The 21,031-nt window shown below is 41.3% G+C and overlaps 1 long non-coding RNA gene and 1 pseudogene across 1 annotated transcript; both read right to left on the bottom strand.

The window, feature by feature from the left end:
• Positions 1–909: 909 nt before the first annotated feature.
• Positions 910–7,215, bottom strand: LOC108704563 (annotated as a pseudogene).
• A 1,067-nt stretch (positions 7,216–8,282) lies between these two features.
• LOC121401380 lies at positions 8,283–19,068 on the bottom strand. Its single transcript, XR_005966192.1, has 3 exons — positions 18,252–19,068; positions 11,350–11,723; positions 8,283–8,641 (listed from the first exon to the last, which is right to left on the bottom strand). It is a non-coding gene; the product is annotated as an uncharacterized LOC121401380 (long non-coding RNA).
• Positions 19,069–21,031: the final 1,963 nt, after the last annotated feature.

Below are 21,031 nucleotides of genomic sequence, written 5' to 3'. Positions count from 1 at the left end.
GCCAGAGGGGATGGCATCGGAAAGTCTGTCTCGGGTGGCACAGGGGCCCAAATAACCCGTATATCTAACAGGTCTTAGAGTTGACCTTGGATGCCAGGTTCTCAAATGGGTCCTAGATGGCCCAGTCTTAGGGGGCGAGCATTAGAATGTGAGATTGATCACACCTCGACCATGGAAACTGTTCTAATTCGAATATCACCACCTAAAACCTGCCGAATTAATTTACAAGTCAATGGCAGAGGCCCGTTGACCCATTTGAAGGTGTTAATAGCCTTCCTGAAATTCAATTTTTTTTTCTGAGAAAAACTTGAATCGAGTTTCATTCTAATTCAATTCGGGTTTTAGGGTCAGTAACATTCGTCTGAATTTTAGGCGTTCGAGTTTTTCCTTAAAAAAGATAACATTTGAGTTTTGAGTACTTTCAAATTTAAAACACTAACAAAAAATTTGCATAATTCAACGTTTGATGAATCTGCCTCTATATGTTTAAAACAATTATAACATGTTTTTAAGTCATTTACATGACATGTAGATTAAAAAAAAGATATACTTTTTTTCAACCACGTTTTTTTCAATAAGAGCTTTATTTCCCACCTTGGCCCCTTAAATAAATTCGCAAAATATTTTAAAATGTTTAAAATATTAACAAAAAATGTATTTTACAAGACACATGAAAATTACTGATGAAAAATGGCATATTGATAGGATAAAATATGTATAATTTAAATACATTTTACGTATCTATGTTAGACCAGCACCCCACTGTTTCACTACTAAAACCCCTTTACCCAGTGCCAAAAGTATTATCACAAAAAGTTCTAAAAGTTAAGTTAGAAGGCAGTCAGTTCACATCTACTGTGCCATGGGTGCTTTGTTTCAGACGATTACAAAAACGGATCCGCACTGCGTAATTAGGAGAACAGGAAGTGATGTCAGCAAAGAAGAGGGAGGAGTTTAGAGCCATGAGGTCTCCCTATCCAGGCTCAGTCTGGGCCGCATCTTTTGCATTGTTATGTCTTAGGCCCGGTCATTTCACGGAAACTCTTAAAAGGCGAAAAAAACAAATGATTACATTTTTGAAGCCTACAAAAATTTCAAATCTATTAAAATTGTCATCCAGATATTGTTGGAAAGGCAATTCTGAGCACCCCATGTATGGTCCAAAAAAATAACTATCTCAGTTTGGAGTGACCAAGACTTCAGCTTTTATTGGCATATTTCCCCCTAGCATTGGTTTATTTAATTAGCTAGCTGTGTCTTTAATATATGGTACATTAAAATGAGAAACAGTTCAATTACACCAAAAATTGTTGTTACCTGTCTCAGCATGCCTTTAGTTGTGAGAAGAAGATACAGCACATAACTTGGTATAAGAACCATGGAGGAGAGAGCCATGAGCCACCCTATGCCCTGTCCCCAAGCAGGATACACTTAGGGGCAGATTTATCAACGGTCGAATTTCGAAGTAAAAAATACTTCGAAATTCGACCATCGAAATAAAATACTTAGAATATCGAAGTCAAAGGGTTTTTCACCGAATTTGGCAATCGAACGATCAAAGTAAAATCGATTCTAACGATTTTAGCGTACGATCAATCGATTTTACTTCGATGTGTAAAGACTTAGAAAAATGGTCTAGAAGGTCCCCATAGGCTAACAGCACTTCGGCCGGTTTAATTTATTGGCGAAATTTAAGTCGAAGTTTTTTTAAAGAGACAGTACTTCGATTATCAAATATTCAAACTATTTTTAATTCGAATCAAATTCGAAGTAAATTCAAAGTTGTAGTGTCCTATTCGATGGTCGAAGTATCCAAAAAATTTATTTTTTACTTCGAAAATTCCCTTGAATTCACTTCGACCCTTGATAAATCTGCCCCATAATGCCCAAGCATGAGAGGAGTCATCTCAAACACACTGAAACAGAAGACACCCTTCAAAAAAATACTTTGTAATATACTAAGCTTCTACATGAACAAATATACAACGGGCCAGGTCTACTAAACAAGAATCAAGTGTTCTTGTCCATGGTAATGGACTCACTGCTGTGACATGCCGAATGAAATCTGATATAGCTTCACTTTTACTTTTATCAGGCATGATGGGTATCAAATTGTCTAGGTCAGCTGAACCAAATGAGCTGGGAAATCTTCCAAAGGCTTAAGGTAAACCTTACTACAGGAAGCAAATCTTCATTTGGATTGTCAGAAAAAATAAGGTTCCATTGCAGTGCTTGAAGGGGTTAGTTACTGATCCTCACCAAACAGACAACTCCATCCTGTGGTATGTAAATATAGTTGCTTAATCACTCTAAAAATGTTGAATATGATATTACTTGCCACTCAATGTTATGTATGTGTCTTATAGAACAAATGTAATAAAGTGGCCAGGTTAATGAAAAGGCTAAATAATGAAAGTCCTACAGTGTGACTGTGATGCCCACCTATGGCATAAATAGTTCCAAGATGTCATTCTTTGCCACAACCATGACATTTTGTTCTCAAGTCCTCAAGGCAAAAAACAACGGGATGCCGGCTAATAAACCAATTTTTGTGCACTGTATGAATTATGACTTTATATAAAAGGAGCTGATTATGGTCTTTGAGTAATTTGGAGAGTGTCTCTTACCATAGCACCATGATATAGACACAGTCTCAAAGAAAACCAGGAACAGCAGGCACATCCCACTGGCAGAGTAAAAACAGCTTGAAAACAAGTCCACCCTGCAGAGACCAGGGAAAATGTGTCAGAGATGTTAGGTTCTATGTTAGTGACTCCAGTAGGACTCACTACCCATAATCCAACATCCTACAACACCAAGACTTGGAAGAGGGAGCATGGAGTTGAAATTCAACTGGAACTAGAGGTCTACAAATTGAATATCTAAAAAGTAGAAGACGGTGAAATAGAGACCTACACTCTAATTTATATTTTGGTTCTCTTTCAGAATTTTTTTTGGGGGGGGAGGGGCTTGGCATTTATGTGATCATTAAAATGGAAACAAACCCCTGTGTATGTATTGGTAAATAATAAAGAAGGAAAACTATACCCCCAAACAATGTAGGTCTCTACAGGCCTGGATATGTGGAAAGGCCACCTAGGCCCGGGCCTAGGGCGGCAGGATTTTAGGGGGGCGGCATGCTGCCCAACCACACCCATATTGGTTCAAAAACACTGGGGATGCGCTGCAGATACAATAATTTTTTTAATTTCCCATGTGCCAATCCCCATTGATCCAGTCCCCCTGGAGGGGACAGGGGCGACGAACGGCAGTGGGCCTAGTGGCGGCCCCTATGTAAATCCGGCCCTGGGTCTCTATAAAAAGATATTGCATAAAACAGCTCATATGTAAAACCGTGCTTCATGTAAATAAACCATTTTCATAATAATGTACTGTTTTAGTAGTATGTGCCGTTGGGTAATCATAAATAGAAAATTTCGAAAAATAAGGGCCACCCCCTGGGATTGTACGATTCACTGTGCACACAAACATACCAAACAAACTATAATTGTTAGGTCACATGAGCCAATTAACAGACAGAGTTCTGTCTTTTTCTTCAACTGAGCTGCAGTATTTCTGGTCAGGTGATCTCCGAGGCAGCACAGAGACCATCACTAAATGGTGGATCAAGGCAAGAGATGTAAAAGGGCAATATTTACTTACGTATATATACCAGTTTGGTAAGATTCTTTAATATACCACTTAATATGATATAAACAATCTGTTGCTTAAGTATTCATTTTGGGGGTATAGTTTTCCTTTAAGCCCTATCAGAGCTTGGCCAAGGTATACAGATGTCCAAGGCTGACAGATGTCAATTAGTCATTACCTAATGTTGGAAAATCCCAATGATGAAAGAGATGAAGCAGACCACAGCAATGAAGACTTGCCAAGGATACTCATCCACCAGTGCAGTTATAAAACCCTCCACTGTGCAGAACTGCAAAAAGCAAAGGATGGATCAACTGTCCATAAAATTGATAATGGAAGTGCTAAGATAGTCTGGTGCAAAGACCAGAAGATCTTTTGGAAGCTTTAGGGGTTCCTCATAGTACTTACTTGACTATCTAGACCCGCATTACCAACATAAATAAGAGGATGGATCACACTGGGGACATGGGCAGTTGGGTAACAGACTGTGGATATGCCAAGAATGCCAGTCCTCGTCCTATAAAAGAGAGAACAATTGGCATTTTGTTTCTGGGTAAGAGGAATCTAAGAGGATTATTCTTGTATTTTTTTATTTTTGATCATTTAAAATGCTACATAATGCAGCAGTAACAGTGGTCAAAGCCACCCTTTAACGCATTTCAAGATGGCTGGTTGAGGATACAGGGAATTAGCTTTCAGCACCTTCTAAGGGATCACCAGCAGATCCTCCATTCATTAAATCATAAGGCTGAACAGTGGGCTTGGCAACAAAATGATCTGTCAGTTTGTCGATGGCTATTTGTGTAAAGTTCACACTTGGTGGATAGAGTTCATGAAACATATGGAGCTGAACTGGTATTGGAGGTTCACTGTACCCATTAAAGCTTCTACGTCCCTGTTTCTTATCATCATATGTCTACACTTTGATTTCATGGGAAAGTTTAACCTAGCTTAATGAGATGGTTCTCATCCCCTTAGTAGAACATCTCTAACCTTGATTATTTTGTTCATATTGTTCATGTGTTGAGCTGATTTCCTCTACTTTTTTTTAAAAAAAAAGCAGGAGGCATAGGCTCACCTGATGCTGCTAGCTCCTGGATTGGCTTCTTGGTTATGTGAGACATAAATCCAACAATGGAGAAAATGACAAATCCCACAAACATGCTTGTAGAGGAGTTTATCCCACATACAATGATGGAATCCCTGTCAGGGGCAGAAATAGGGTGTTAGGAACCATGTGTAAGAAAATATAGGGTATTGGGTGGTCACATAGCTGTACAGAAGTCACAGTGAACCAGGCTTTATACAAAATATCTATTTTACTGCAGTCTTGTAGGACACAAATGAAAATTGACATAATGCTGGAAGAATCTGGTGCAGCATGTTTCTGACCTGTAGGCATTGTTGTCAAAAGCATTGTAGCTTCCAAGGGCAATCAGGGATCCAAGACCCAATCCATAGGAGAAGAAGATCTGGGTTGCAGCATCCAGCCAAACCTATAAAAGAGATGTAGATACAATGACATAAACCTAATAAGGGTGTATTTTGGGCGGAAGCTCTATATGTGTAGAAATATTCATTATATCTGTGATTTACACTCTCTTCAACCATAACTACTCCTTGCATCATTAATTCTACATTCACTTTCTTGATGCTTGTGTACAGAGGATATCAGCAAGATGGCTGACCTAGGCAGGACTGTGTTGGAAGAAACTCTTGTATCACTAACTATAGGCCATCTTCTTTGGAAAGCCATGGAGATTTTATATTCCCTTTAATGTTTTTTTCTGTTTCTAACACTCACCTCAGAATTAGCCAGCTTGCTGAAATCGGAGTGATGTAGAAGCGTATTCCATCCATTGCTCCTGGAAGAGTATCACAAGCATGAAGTATGGGTATCTAGCAGAAAAATATACCACCTGAGGAAAGGAAAAATAACATAGAAGAATAGTCATCTTATAGCTTGTGGCAAAACTGAGCACCATTTACACCAATAAAAGACATTGTGGATTCACCAATCGCTAATGACCTTCATTTGCTTCAGTTGCATGCACCTCTCTCGTGCACCAATCCTGCTCCATGTCTATAGTAACAATTAGATGCAACTAAAGAAAATGGCAAGAAGCAAGGGCAGTATTGGGTGGTCACTGGGTTTTCTCTACCAAAGGAAGGTCCACAATTTGGTCATTGGCCTTACAAGAATACATTATATAGGCTATTTATGGCTGCAGCAGAATGGAGAGATAGGCAAAACGAGACCTTCCCAGTCCATTCAACTCCTTTCCAAATGGAGAAGTAGATCGTAATCCAAGCCAAGGCCAGAGTGCATGCAAGCGGCCGTCAGATATTCCCTGGCTCTCCCAGTCCTCCTGTGATCTCATGCATGTTCCTCCTGCAAAGAACAGGACCAAAAATAAGCATTAAATATATCACTCACAAAACCCTATGTTTGCTCTTATTTGATGTTCTCTAGAACAGCCTTCAGCTACTTTTTGTAAGTGTATGCTTTAAGCAGTATAAATGTAGTTTGGGTCTACAAAACAGTGTGATACATAGTAACTACTACTATATTACCAAAAGCAGGGGAAGTCTGGTCATGCTGCTGCCTTAGGTTGTGGACCTGATGCCTGGGGGAGGGGGGAAGAACTAAGAGCTATAGATCAGATGACATTCCCCATTGGTAAGAGGATGGGGTACCCTAAAACTACTCTGTTGTGTGGCCAGATTTCATCACTTTACGACATTCGGCAGACTTCTCATATTGATCAACTGGAGGACTTTTTTTTATATGGGCAACTTCGTTAACTAATATTGCCCCAAGTGCAAAACAAGGCACATTCTGCCATGTTTTCTATCCAAGGATGCAATGTCTTGTCTCAGAATTCCAGCAGCTGATGCTGGTTAATACATTGTAAGCAATTGAGTGAAATGTATGCCAATGACATGGCTTTGGCCCAAGGCTTCTACCCTGTCTTAGAACTTCTTCTATACCAAATGTAAGTTATCCTCCATCTTGCTTTTGCAAAGTCCTAGGGTGGTACTAGACACCTACTCCCAAAACTCAGTGAAAACACTGGTCAGGTTACTGGTTTCATTCAGGGAATAGTAGCAAATGTATTCCAACTGTTATCACAGGTCTGCCAGGGTAGTGTCTAAAAGGAGAGAAAAATCAGTCAGGTTAAAGCATGAAGTTTGGCATAAAAAATGTACTATTACTTCTAAGCCATGTGCTAAAAGGACATTGGCAATCACTGAATAAAGTGAAAAAGAGTGGTGGACTATAATGCTGGTGGGCTAATATGTCTCCTTAATAATGCCCCCTGTCACCAAACATTCCCTGTTCACTGATTACCGATGAAAAAGAGTTGAAGAGATAGTATAAGGCCCAGGCGATGTTTACAATATAGTAAATATTCAACCAAAAGGATAGAACCACTGCCGCCATCCCAACTCCTATATCCATGTTCCATAAGTCATTGAATGGTTTAGGGAAAAATAATGAAAGGGGAAGAGCATAGTTAGTACAGGTGATTCTCCCTACTATACCTGCTATCCCACAGCCACACTCCCTTCCCAGAGACTATTATCCACTGTTACTATAGACACCATCTCTCCCTACTATACCTGCTATCCCACAGTCACACTCCCTTCCCAGAGACTATTGTCCGACTGCTACTATAGGCTCTATCTCTCCCTACTATACCTGCTATCCTACAGCCACTCTCCCTTCCCATAGACTATTGTCCCAATGTTACTATGGGCACCATCTTTCCCTACTATACCTGCTATCCCACAGTCACACTCCCTTCCTAGAGACTATTATCCCACTGTTACTATAGGCACATCTCTCCCTGCTATACCTGCTATCCCACAGTCACACTCCCTTCCCAGAGACTATTATCCACTGTTACTATAGGCACCATCTCTCCCTACTATACCTGCTATCCCACAGCCACACTCCCTTCCAAGAGACTTTTATCCCACTCTTACTATAGGCACCATCTCTCCCTACTATACCTGCTATCCCACAGCCACACTCCCTTCCCAGAGACTATTATCCACTGTTACTATAGGCATCATCTCTCCCTACTATACCTGCTATCCCACAGTCACACTCCCTTCCCAGAGACTATTATCCCACTGTTACTATAGGCACAATCTCTCCCTACTATACCTGCTATCCTACAGCCACTCTCCCTTCCCATAGACTATTGTCTCACTGTTACTTTGGGCACCATCTTTCCCTACTATACCTGCTATCCCACAGTCACACTCCCTTCCCAGAGACTATTATCCCACTGTTACTATAGGCACATCTCTCCCTGCTATACCTGCTATCCCACAGCCACACTCCCTTCCAAGAGACTTTTATTTCACTCTTACTATAGGCACCATCTCTCCCTACTATACCTGCTATCCCACAGCCACACTCCCTTCCCAGAGACTATTATCCCACTCTTACTATAGACACCATCTCTCCCTACTATACCTGCTATCCCACAGTCACACTCCCTTCCCAGAGACTATTATCCACTGTTACTATAGGCACCATCTCTCCCTACTATACCTGCTATCTCACAGTCACACTCCCTTCCCAGAGACTATTATCCCACTGTTACTATAGGCACCATCTCTCCCTACTATATCTGCTATCCCACAGTCACACTCCCTTCCCAGAGACTATTATCCCACTGTAACTTTTATATGGTACATAATGTTTTCTTGATATGTAATCCATGGGTTGTACCTCCTCCATTCTTTCCACACAGGTAAGGAAAGCGCCACGCGTTGCCCAGACCAATGGCATAGGCGACACAGGACAGCAGGAAGTCAAGTTTCCCTTTCCATGTGCCTCAATCATCATCAGCTTTCTTCTTCTGGCCAGATAGAAGGTATAGGGTCTCTCCAGGCAAGGCATGGTCATTGTTGGGTGACGTCAGTTCCACTGAATCACAGTCTTACTCATACTGGGTTAGAGGCTGGGAGAGAACTAGTAGAAAGTGATTTGGAGAAGAGGCAAAAAAAGATAGAAAAACATAAGTGACCAAGGTCAAGGTTCTACGGTAACATAATACAATGTCTTGATTTTGGGTTATTCGTTTTTTTGCACTTCCTTTGTCTTTTGTACAAGTATGGCATTCATTTTAGGGAAACCCATTATCCAGAATGTCTGAATTACTGGAAGGCCATCTTCCACAGTCTCTATTTTATCCAAATAACTGAAATATTTAAAAAGTATTTCCTTTTCCTCTGTAATAATAAAACCTAACATATGGTTAATCCTACTTGGAGGCAAAAACATCCTATTGGATTAATTTAATAGCAGATTCTGGTATGAAGATCCAAGTTATGCAAAGATCCATTATCCAGGAAACCCCAGGGGCAGAATCACTAACAGGCGAATTTCAACCAGCGTCAGCTTCGCACCACTTCGTCAGGCACAAATGCGCTACGAATACGCTAATTCACTAAAATGCAAAGTTTTGTCCCAGGCGTCGAACGCTGACTTTTTGTTACCATTACTTCGGTTGTGCAAGCATTTTATAGCGAAGATGCGCTAGCGTTCATTTGTGCCTACCGAAAATTTGCTTAGGTCAATTTGCATAGGGTGGGAAATTTAAAGGACTTTATTATAAATGTTGGTGCAAATGCTTGAAGTTACCACTTTTTATTATAAATGTCCAGGGAACCTTAATAAAGACAAGAAAGTTAATAAAATGCCCTACACATGAGCCCACTGTATAATTAATGTACTATATGTTATAAAATGTCTGGAAAAAAACAGTTACCCAAAAAAGTAAGTTAGGACTTTTGCAGCCAATCCCGCTTAAAAAATGGAAAACTCGATAAGAGTTTTTTGAACTTTGATGCATTTTCGGCAGACAGGATTTGATGTAAGTGACAGAAGATCGAGGAAGATCTATCTGCTTTTTAGCACTTCGACTGGTCTGTGGTGGCAAAGTCAACTCTGGCGAAAGAGATAACGTTCAGTAGTGAATTTGCGGAGTAATGAATGTTCGAGTGTGAATGAACGCTAGCGATGGTCCCGTTCTCTAGCGAATTGGCACCTGCGTCTGTTAGTGAATAGGCGATGTCCCTGTAGGTGGCAACGTTGTTGAAAAGTCGCTAGCGTTAGCCACTTCGCCCTTTAGTGAATCTGCCACCAAGTATCGAACATTCTGGATAACAGGTCCCATACCTGTACCGCAATCCTTAGCTGGGCTTACTTTTCAGTATTCGGGCTGCAGAATCCTGCTTAGCAGTACATGGATAAACCATGAGACTTGACATGGGACATTGAACCTTACTCAATGCCAAGTGAATAATAAAGGTAATATGAACCTTCCATAGAATTTTTGCGCCACCAAAATACACAACACTCTGCAGGATAAAACATGATGGGAGCAGGAACTATGATATTAAATAAAGCGCCAGCAGCAGAAAGGTTTCACTAATAAAAAAACCTTTCATACAGTGTCATGTGTGTTTGTGTCTATCTAATATTGAGTTTAAGGCTTTGTACCTGTGTTTGTTTAAACCCTGCACTGCTTCTACAGTCACAATGTATAAAGGTCATTGATTCCAATCTGCCTTCTGGGTCTGCACTCACAGGAGGGGTGCCCAAAGATGACCCAGAATTGAATGTGATCAAACACATGTTCAAACTCCCATGAGTGTATAGCTCTACATACAGAGAAGTGTGTGTGTAACCTGTGTAATACAATGTAGCTGGACCATGTAATGTGCATGAAATGTACTACTATATACATACATGTATATCTGCTATTTATGTATATGTATAATAGCTATAACTGAAAATCTTATAGGATGTTGGCATGTATCATGAACAGTACCAATCAATACTCATCTAATTTAAGTGACTTTGAGCTCATTAACCAGACTACAAAGTCTGTAGGGTGCAGTGTACGAGGCCCTACAATAGATTTGGATCCCGCTTGAAGGTTCAACGTTTGGTCAAGGTTCCCTTAGCTCACAACATGGTTTCAGATGTAGGAAAATACCAGTCAATCATTTAGCCATAGTTCCAAATACAGCATATATGTTTTCTTACCCTCTCACCCTAACTGACCTTCAAGTTGGACTTTCAGGTATCTTGGAGATGATCTTGGTGATCGTGGAGAGCAATTAGACATTTTAGATCTGGATCTCATTCTGACAGGCCATAACATTGATCTCCCCCTCAATGCCCCAGGGGGATCAGCCCAACAATTAGGAACATATAAATGCAGGCAGTCCTATGTAGCTAAGTAACTCACCAAATGAGAGAAGAGGCCCAGGTGCACCGCCCTGAGCCTTCAGCAAAGGGAGCGGTTCAAATCCAGGTAACTGTAGAGCAGGCACTCGAGTAAAGGCAGTCTTCCACTAGGCAGTAGATATGAGTACAATTTTTATTATGTCAAAAAATACAGCCTTACATGTTTCGTGTTAACAACACTTAGTCATAGGCCTATGATCAAGTGTTGGTAACATGAAAAGCATAAGGCTGTATTTTTTTGACATAATAAAAATTTTACTCATATGTAATGCCTGGTGGAAGACTGCCTTTAATTGAGTGCCTGTTCCACAATTATCTGGTTTTCAACAATTAGTAACCACTGTCTTACAATGTGTGCCCTGGTATGTAGAGACCTGCCCTCCTATGATTACTATGGATAAGAAAGTTGAAGGATCCCCTACCTTATGAAGACTGTTCCTATGGAGCTGTGAGAATCCTTTCTGTCCAACAAGCACCGAACTCCAACTAATTTCCCACCCCAGCTCCTCACTCCCACGCGCCTCTCTGAATCCCACCTCCCCATTCATCATTAACAGACTTATCGATCTCTTCTTAATGAGCTTGGAGGCGATGTCCGATCTGATCAGTCATTCATGCCCAACGTTTGGAAGAGTATCTATGCAGGGCAGTGATAACATGCAGCTAGAGATACTTGTTTAGTCCAGTTTATCCATGAAAATGTCATAACAACTCATCAGCTGAGGCCGAACAAAGACTCAGGACTATCAAATTCAACCTTTTGACTGCATTATTCTTGGTTAGTTTTTCAGCTGATCTAGAGAAAAACAAAAGGCAAAGAAATGCAGGTGAAATGACCTCTTTGGTGGGATGAACTTGGTTCTCTGTTCGCCTTGTACTTTAATTATTTAATTATACAAATGTCAATGGTTTGAAATGCCTTTGTTCTCTGGTGCCCCTGTCATGAAGCCCGGTGGTTCCTTTACACAAAAAGTAGGAGAGATAAGAGAAACTATTAAAAAGCAGAGGGCAGCACAGGGTACTTGTTAAATGTCTCCACTTCTGTAAGACCATACCTTCTATATTACTTGTACCCCCCAACCTCAGAGCGGTCATCTGTAGGCATGTGGACAACAGAGAGAACAAAGCAAGATGATGACAATAGGGCAAGATAGTGTTGCCAACTCCTCGCCCACACCAGTGTCCTCCACCCACCTGTGTCCCCTATTCCCTACCTACAGGTTAGAGAGCTTTTGGGGAGGGGGGTTACTTTAAACTATAGAGGAAACAATACCTGTGGTCTGGGGACCCCCCATCCCCTGTGGCCCCCGAGGCCTGTTCCTCTATAGTTAAGCCAGTGACATGGTGATAGTATAGCAAGATGGCTGCAGCAGAACAAGTAAGAAACAGTCAGACAAGAGGGTAAAAGTAGGGTAACATGTTAACATTAGAGCAAGATAGCAACAGTAGGTTTTCCATAATTAGGGATGCACCGAACCCACTATTTCTGATTCGGCCGAACCCCCGAATCCTTTGCGAAAGATTCGGCCGAATACAGGACCGAATCCGAATCCTAATTTGCCTATGCAAATTAGTGGTGGGAAGGGAAAAACATTGTTTACTTGTTTTGTGACAAAAAGTCACGTGATTTCCCTCCCCATCCATAATTTGCGTATGCAAATTAGGATTTGGATTCGGTGTCGGCCAGGCAGAAGGATTCGGCCGAATCCTGCTGAAAAAGACCAAATCCTGGATTCGGTGCATCCCTATCCATAACTGACTGTAGTCTCCCTTCTGTAGAACGCTGGTGCTTTATTTCTACTGTACATGTTCTCTTACAGTCTCTGAAATATCCCCAGCCTTGTTTCTCCTTCCTTCGCTTCCATCACTTTATTTTACCCTCTTGAGTCCAGACCCCTCCTGTGATTCTTATGCCCTTTTCAGGTAAATGTCACTAATTATCTAGACATTTCTGTCTGCGTTGGATTCGAAGCCAGTGGTCCCAGAGACCTTTTCTACTCAAGACATGTCCCTGGTCACCAGCCTTCAGTGTAACGAGAGCTGACATTACCTGTTCTGTCCTGGAATAACCATTAAACTCAATGGAAAGAAGCTGACACTGTATTGCTGGGCGCAAGGTCTCCATACCGGTAATTCTAAATTATACCATGACAATTGATTTAACGCTTCAACTGCCAGGCAGAGCAACCACAAAAATATAAATAATATAAATATATATATATCTATATATACAGGCAAAAAGTATGTTGGGCTCATGTTGGAAAAAGGTGGGTATACTTTCCCTTTAAAACATATACAGGAGGGTGACATGCAAATAAAAGATTTATTGCTCAGTGAATATTTTCATTTCATTTAGAATTACATGGATTGCACAGAACCAATACTCTGGGCTACATCGGATTTAATAAAGGCCAAGCGCACTCCCTGTAATAAAACTATAAACTAAATTGCTGATCCGAGCCCCTCAACTCAATCTGTATTCATTCACTTTCATTCATTTTTCCATTTCAGTTTCCATAAATATTTAATATTGTGAATTATAAGCACTCTCCCATTTTTTTCTGCCCTTTAGCCCCCTCGCTTTCATTTGCTATCCCTTTATAACTGTTCAGTGCTCCCAGTGCATGCTTATAGAACAGTAGCCTAAGAACGGTACTTAAAGAAACAGTAACACCAAAAAATGAAAGTGTTTTAAAATAATGAAAATATAATGTTCTGGTGCACGGCACTGGTACAACTGGTGTTTTTGCTTCAGAAACACTACTACAGTTTATATAAACCAGCTGCTGTGTAGCCCTGGGGGCAGCCATTCAAGCACAGGATACACACTAGATAACAGATAAGTACTACTATAGTTTATATAAACAAGCTGCTGTGTAGCCATGAGGGCAGCCATTCAAGTACAGTATACACAGTAGATAACAGATAATTACTACTATCGTTTATATAACTAAGCTGCTGTGTAGCCATGGGGCAGCCATTCAAGCACAGGATACACAGTAGATAACAGATACGTACTACTATAGTTTATATAAACAAGCTGCTGTGTAGCCATGGGGGCAGCCATTCAAGCACAGGATACAGAGTAGATAACAGATAAGTACTGCTATAGTTTATATAAACAAGCTGCTGTGTAGTCATGGGGGCAGCCATTCAAGCACAGGATACACAGTAGATAAATAAGTACTACTATAGTTTATATAAACAGGCTGCTGTGTAGCCATGGGGGCAGCCATTCAAGCACAGGATACACAGCAGATAACAGATAAGTACTACTATAATTTATATAAACAAGCTGCTGTGTAGCCATGGGGGCAGCCATTCAAGCACAGGATACAGAGTAGATAACAGATAAGTACTGCTATAGTTTATATAAACAAGCTGCTGTGTAGTCATGGGGGCAGCCATTCAAGCACAGGATACAGAGTAGATAACAGATAAGTACTACTATAGTTTATATAAACAAGCTGCTGTGTAGCCATGGGGGCATCCATTCAAGTACAGTATACAAAGTAGATAGATAAGTACTACTATAGTTTATATAAACAAGCTGCTGTGTAGCCATGGGGGCAGCCATTCAAGCACAAGATACACAGCAGATAACAGATAAGTACTACTATAGTTTATATCAACAAGCTGCTGTGTAGCCATGGGGGCAGCCATTCAAGCACAGGATACACAGTAGATAACAGATAAGTACTACTATAGTTTATATAAACAAGCTGCTGTGTAGCCATGGGGACAGCCATTCAAGCACAGGATACACAGCAGATAACAGATAAGTACTACTATAGTTTATATAAACAAGCTGCTGTGTAGCCATGGGGGCAGCCATTCAAGCACAGGATACACAGTAGATAACAGATAAGTACTACTATAGTTTATATAAACAAGCTGCTGTGTAGCCATGGGGGCAGCCATTCAAAGCTGAAAAGGGAGAAAAAGCACAGGATACACAGCAAGTAACAGATAAGCTCTGTAGTATACAATGGGATTCTTCATAACTTATCTGTTATCTTCTACCTGGCTTCTATCTTCTATCTGGCTACACAGCAGCGAATTTATACAAACTATAGAAGAGTTTCTGAAGCAAACACCCATGTTTTACTAGTGCAGGGCAACACAACATCATATTGTCATTCCTTTAAAACATTTCCATTTTTTGGTGCTACTGTTCCTTTAATTCCTTTTCTACTGTGCTTATAGAGAATTATATATTTCATGCACCAGTACTGACATAGAGTCCGACCCCTTTACTGAGACAATGTTCATGAGCTTAGTAAGGGGTTGTTGCCCTGTTATATGTCATACCTCCCAACTGTCCCGTTTTTAGAGGGACAGTCCCTCTTTTGACAGCTCAACCCGCAGTCCCTCGTTTGTACTGGAAAGTCCAATATTTCTCTGCACTGAACAGCTAGAAAAAAAAAAGTTTCTAACTTAATTGGCTTTTGGCAGAGAGCCAGAACAGCCACAGCTGCTCATAAGATACTTTTGTAACAATTTCAAGATAAGCAAATAAGTAATTGTAACAATATAAGATAACAGGTCCCTTGGGAAATCTTAGACTCGCAGCTTAAAGGGCAATTCACCTTCATTAGCAAAACTGTAATAATAATAATTTTTGTAAAATGAACATTGTAATTGGGGGTGTGGCCACAAAAAGGGCGTGGTCAAATGAATTTCACCGCGCTGCACGCTCCAACTTCTTCTGTCCCTCCTTTTATTTCCAAAATGTTGGGAGGTATGATGTCTTAGTAAAGGGATGGAGCTCTGTCTCATGGGAAGGAGTGCAATGTTCATGATCTTAGTAAGGGGGTGTTGCTCTATGTCATGTCTTAGTATTGGTGGATCCTGGCACTCAGAATACCGCCTATCACTTTCCACCTCTTTGCTCACACACTGCTCCGCTGGGTGGAGGCTCAGAACTGTCACATCCTATTATTTCTGCATCACTAATAAGAAGAAAAATAAGCCACTTGCACTCCCTCCTGCATCAACCTGGTGAGTGTAAATGTAACTAGGCCAGCGAGCGCACAAGATGGATTAACTCTTGCACAGCCCCATGGTCATGAATCCAGGGGGTTAAAGGGAATTTGGCAAACTCTCATTGATCGGCCTTCTCCTGGAAACGTTCTGCATTGCTGGGAATAAACACTGCCGGCATTCGATCAGTTCTTGTGAATAAGTCTACAATGAATGCAAGTTTCGAGGGGGGGGTTGCCATTACTATTAACACTAGAGAATCTTTCAAATAAAGCAAAGGTTCAAACCTGGTAAGGTCAACTAACCCTACTATTTAAGAAAACAAATCATGGCGCCCCATAGGGGTCAGTGTGGCTTTTGAAAGTGGCCACAATTCTGATAAAATCATGAAAAGAAAAATGCTGCATTGTGGGTAAAAAGTGTGTCCCAAATTGCACACTGTACTTTTGCTTATAAATAAGCACCTTGGCCTAAGCCCACAGTCTATGGCTCATAGAGGCAAAACAGAGCTTGCAATTCCTGCAGATAAGCAGAATATAATGTTCTCAGCAGCTTATGTTCTGCCAAGGCATGAGACCTCTTCCAGTCTTACCAAGACCCTTATATAGGGACCCCCCTGTATTCTATAAGCTCCCTCGTTCACCCAGAGACTGAATGGAAATTTAGATGGGTATTTTAGAAATGGAACACGTGCGCCCCCCGTCAGTGGGAATGTGACAGGCTGGCATGAGAAAGAGCTGCAGAGAAGTGACGTGGGCCGATCTATTTATACACAATGCCGGGTGACTGCTCGGAGGCAAATAAGCAATGAGAATAGGGAGGGTGAGTGGATACGGGGGCTGTGGCTCTGTGTATAACTGATGGATAGATACCCTGAACTCCAGCCTGCCAGAAAGGATTAGACTACACCGAAATGGCACCTAAGGGCTATCTATCTCAACAGCACATTCACTCTTTACACACAGAACACCCCCACCACCTAAACCACATTCAGCCTAAAGGGGAGAATGGGTTTTTGTTTAACTCTGGATGGGGAGTGGGGTGTGTAATAACCAGAGGAACAAAATCTGCGTGTAAAGCTGAGTCCTTATCAGTATATGATGTTAAATGGGGTCCTCAAATCTAATTGTGCTTTGTCTTCATTGATTGGGTCAAATCATGCCAAATTTTTAAACAGAATGAATGGCATGTGGGCATGGCCTTTAGCAAGTTTATCTAGAACAGTGATCCCCAACCAGTAGCGCGTGAGCAACATGTTGCTCCCCAACCCCTTAGAAGTTGCTCCCAGTGGCCTCAAAGCAGGTGCTTATTTTTGAGTTCAAGGCTTTGAGGCAAGTTTTGGTTGTATAAAAACCAGGTGCACTGCCAAACAGAGACTCAATTCAGGTTTAAAGTCCACATAGGGACTACCATCAGTCATTCACAACCCTTATTTTGCACCACCCAAGAACATTTTTGATGCTTGTGTTGCTCCCCAACTCTTTTTACATTTGAATGATGCTCATGGGTAGAAAAGGTTGGGGACCTCTGATCTAGAATGATGGACATGTTGGAGGGGCCATGTAGCAAGTTATAAATATGGAGTGTTCTTCATACCTAATCCCACATGTGATGAAGGTGGATACTTTAATAAAGGGTAAAGATGATTAATGCTCATCATGGAAACGTTTAGACCAGCCCCATAAGAAGACAGTGTAAAATCTCATTAGGAAATGAAGAATTAAAAAGCCACTAGATCCAAGACTACACTGAGAGCCATAAGGTAGGTAGGACTCATGTTGATGGAGTCTATTTAGTCTTAGAATTTTAAGTTATGGGGCCTTTACCAAATAATGCAGGTGATGTGTCCCTCCTATCTAGCTCTGAGTGAGTCTTTATAATTCAGCTCTACTGTATGTGACTAATTCAAAAATAATCATAATAAGGGGGGGAGACACTGTCATAGTGGTCCCAAAACTGTAGAGCTGGCCTCTATAGAGGGCTTAGAGAAAGGGGTCCGCAAACACAAGCCTGAATAAGGGTTGTAATTGGTTATTTGGTAGCCCCTATGTGGACTGGCAGACTACAAGTCTGTTTGACAGTAGACATGAACTTAATGCCTCCAAAACTGGCCTCCAAGTCAGAAATCCAAAAATGAGCACCTGCTTTCAGGCCATTGAGGGTTTGATGGGCAACATGTTTGGAAATTGAAAGTAACAATGTGGTGAATACTGTACAGAAGCAGCAAGAACACTATATACACCTGAGAATTGATAGAGTCTCTGGTCTTTAGGTACTGGTAATGAAGAATTTCCCCACGAGTCCCAAGAGAAGCTGATCCACACGTGGGCAGAAAAGTTACCTGAGCTTGCAGGAAAGTACAACTGTAGCGGGAAGGTAATTCCAACTGGAGATATGTGGTCTTAAATGATGACCTCTTCCCACAGATACTTGGAGAAATGGATCCTTCACAAGGTGAACCTCTTTACAGGAAGGGATGGGTTAACAGCTGAAAGAACACGGATTCCCTCAGAGGTAAATAATCATGCACCTTTGGAAACTTGGATAAGTATTCAGTCCTGGATTTAGGAGCCTATCAAAGATGTAAGGCCCCACTTAGGTAGATCACTATGCAGTCAATATGGGGTAATGCAGAAATAAGCAAGCCAGGCAACATAGACAGCAAGGGTTAACAGCACAGTCTTTAACAGGAATAAGCAGTCTTGCAGGGGGAAAAACAAACAAGTGAAGGACAGCTGACAAGGGTTAATGGCACCGTCTTGACTAAGCTAATAAGGGCTTGAAGCAGTTAATCACAGTCTTGCAATTTAAATAATAACAGCGCTTACTTTGAGCTTGCAGGGTTTAAATAACAGTTTGGGAGCGAATCACCCCAATGGCAATCTTTCTAGGCAGAAAACAAAGTAGACTGGTGATGAAAATGGTCACTCACAGGCAGGAAGAATCAAGGCAGAGCTGTTGCTAAGGATCAACCTCCAGGAAACCGGGTCAGTGCAAAAGGAGCCAGCCAAAGACAGGAACATGTCGAGTCAGGCAAAAAGGATCTGTCCTACTGATGCAGAGAGGCCAAGGCAGAAGGACTGAGCCAAATCTAGAACCGAGCCAAAATCAGGAACCGACAGGACAACGGAACATGCAGACGCCGAAGCGTCTTCCGCGTTGACGTAAGTCAGCACAACTGCACATGCGCTGCCCCTTAAATAGTGGAGGAAAGGCAACCGCAAGCTCCGGCATGGAGATGTGGTGCCTTACAATGTTGCTCCCAAGCCACTGGTTGGGGATCACTGACGTTGAGTTTTGATTGGTAAGGGGGAAATCCAATCTGTAGGTCAGTTAGGGACAGATATGGGGGACATTCTTCTTTGTTCCCCTTGTAGATACTCGGAAACCCATCTTAGAGGTTAATAAGGGCAAGAGGGATGTACCTCATTAATGCCCTTGATATTATATGTTTTAATGTTTGAAACCTTGACTTATGGGAGTGTTCTGGCCTCAAATAGTGGCACAAACCAAATAAGTCATTCAATACGTTTTATTTAAGAGGGGTTCCTCATATCTGCTTATGCTTTGCTGTCACTGATTCCATTTCTCCACAATCAAATAGAATGATGGGTAATCAAGTGAAGCCTATAACAATGAGATGTCCCTCATATCTAGGTTATGTGGCACTTCAAACAAGTCCCTTTACTCCAAGGTGACGACTTCTATTTTGCTCTGTAACTGCACTGTAATGGTAGGAGTACAGGGCAGACTTAAAGATTTAAGAGGCTCAATTAGGATAAGCTAATTGTTCTAAAACTGCCATCCAACTTTTACGGTTTCCTACAAACCCTCTCTAATAACATCCCTTATTGCCAAATGAATAAAGCTTCTGTAGAACTATCTGGCCTATTTACTGTACCCCGAGGAAAAACATTTTCCTATAGACCCTGCACGCTGGGAATATGACAGGAAATTTGCTTCCTAATTAACCAGTGAGATTTCATGTTAAATAATGAACATTATGAACCCCAGGCTATGTAATGAGAATATTTGAAAAAGTAAATCAGCCAGATAAAAAAAATAACTCATTTTAATTTGACAAAAGTACTTTAAAGTGAAGACCATTCCTAGTAATACTGGCACTTCTTTTGTGTTCCTGCCACCGAGTCCTATAAAGGACCGAGTCCTGCAGTGGCGGCATTAAAGTGCGGACTTACAGAGAGAGAATGCAATTGTCCAAAAAAAAGCAGAGAAAAAGCTTACTGAATCTTCAATATGTTTTACATAGGCCTATGTGTGTAAATAATACCACGGACCTGGACTTGCCTACCAGAAGATCTCCATTCTGGCAGGCACCTCCAGTTCTGTGATATTTGTCTAGTAGTAGTGATGGGCGAATTTGTCCCGTTTCGCCAAACAATTTGCAAATTTATAGCAAAATTTTTTGAAACAGCGAAAAATTTGCGAAACGCATAGAAGTCAATGGGCGTCAAAATTATTTCGACATGTGTCAATTTTGACACCCGCGACAATTTTTATACGCGCGCCTATTTTGTCCAAATGCATTAAAGTCAATGGGCGTCAGAAAGATTTTGATGCTGTGGATTTTTTGCCGGCGAATTCGCGCCGCAGGTTCACAAATTTATTCGCTGGTGGCGAAGTGCAGATATTCTCTGCGCCTGGCAAATTTATTCGCTCTTCACTCACCAGTAGTTGTTGGACTTTTTCATTTCAAGTCCTTCTTGAAAGTCCAACCTCTATGATGGGTTCTCCTTAACTCATGATGTGATAACAGATATAGGAAAAATTGCAGTCATATATCCAAGAATATCTAGCAGCCCCCTTGCCACTGAGTAAGTGCCCACACAGGCACAAAACGCGTTGGGCCTATGCATCTTCTAATAAAGCCTTTTTAATTTAATGAAAACCAGAGCTACTGCTTTACTTGTAAATGGGCTTCACCCTAATTGTATTATTTGTCCCCTTGCCGCTGCTCTAGCCCCCTCCCCACCCCTCAGTTTGCAGAGGCACAGTTCTCCATTAGTAAAGTTAACCTGAGGTCAATAATACTGTTGTTGGTGTTGTGCCCCCAATGGACATTCTTGCTGGCATTCTCTGTCCTACTACTGCAGGTAGGTA

This window comes from Xenopus laevis, chromosome 3L (assembly GCF_017654675.1).
Source record: "Xenopus laevis strain J_2021 chromosome 3L, Xenopus_laevis_v10.1, whole genome shotgun sequence".
In the NCBI taxonomy this organism is placed as follows: Eukaryota; Metazoa; Chordata; class Amphibia; order Anura; family Pipidae; genus Xenopus; species Xenopus laevis.
This window is presented reverse-complemented; position numbering and strand designations above follow the sequence as displayed.